Source organism: Phalaenopsis equestris, unplaced genomic scaffold (assembly GCF_001263595.1).
Source record: "Phalaenopsis equestris unplaced genomic scaffold, ASM126359v1 Scaffold000702, whole genome shotgun sequence".
Taxonomy (NCBI): domain Eukaryota; kingdom Viridiplantae; phylum Streptophyta; class Magnoliopsida; order Asparagales; family Orchidaceae; genus Phalaenopsis; species Phalaenopsis equestris.
Genome location: NW_018165142.1, coordinates 608,956 through 610,061, shown reverse-complemented (window position 1 = coordinate 610,061; position 1,106 = coordinate 608,956).

Genomic DNA, 1,106 nt, shown 5'->3' with positions numbered 1-1,106 from the left:
GTACCTTACGATTCAGAATTAGAACGTACTATTAGAAAGATTTGAAAACAACAAAGAGAAATTAAGAATTTGAAAAAAATGACAAATAATATAGAAAATCCAATAAATGAGAATCGACAAAGACCTTTAAAAGATTATGCGAATCCGACAACAAATAAACTTCATTTAACTATTCAAAATTCTGATGTTGCTGCTAATTCATTTGAGGTTAAACCTGCTATTATCCAAATGGAATAAAATAATTAGTTCAGAGGATCACATACTGAAGATCCTAATTTACATCTTGCTAGTTTTCTTGAAATTTGTGCTACATTTATATATGACAGAGTGTCTAATGATGTTGTTAGGCTTAGACTTTTTCCTTTTTCATTAAGGGATAAAGCCAAGGCTTGGCTAAATTCATTAGAACCTAGATCTATTAGAACTTGGGGAGAACTATCACAAAAATTATTGGCTAAATATTTTTCACCCTCGAAAACTGCTAAGCTTAGAAATGATATTACATCTTTCTATCAATTTGAAGGGGAATAAATATATGAAGCCTAAGAAAAATTTAAGGATCTTCTTAGAAAATGTCTGCACCATGCTTTGCCAGATTGGTTAATAATTCAAACATTTTACAATGGATTAGTAGGATCATTAATGTCAAAACATTTTGATGAAACATATTCTTTAATTTAAGAAATGACAACTAATAATTTTTAATGGCCATTTGAAAAGGTAAATCTTAAGAGAGTAGCCAATATTCATGATTCTGATGCAATGTCTATTTAAAAAAAACAAATTGCTGCTATTTCTAAAAAGATTGATCAAATAGGAGTGAACTATTCTAAAAAAACCTCAGTATTAGAGAAAAATTTACTAGGACAAATTATTGATACTCAACCATCTTATGAAACCTTAAACGCTATAACTAATTGAAATAACAATCCATATTCTAACTATTTTAACCTTGGATGGAAAAATCACCCTAATTTTAGTTAGAATAATTATAATAATTTGGTGAATCCATCTGAAAATCTGAACAATCAACGAAATCATATTTTTTGACCTTATTATCCTTCAGGATTTAACTCCAATCCTAACCCACAAGTTAAGGAAAAGAA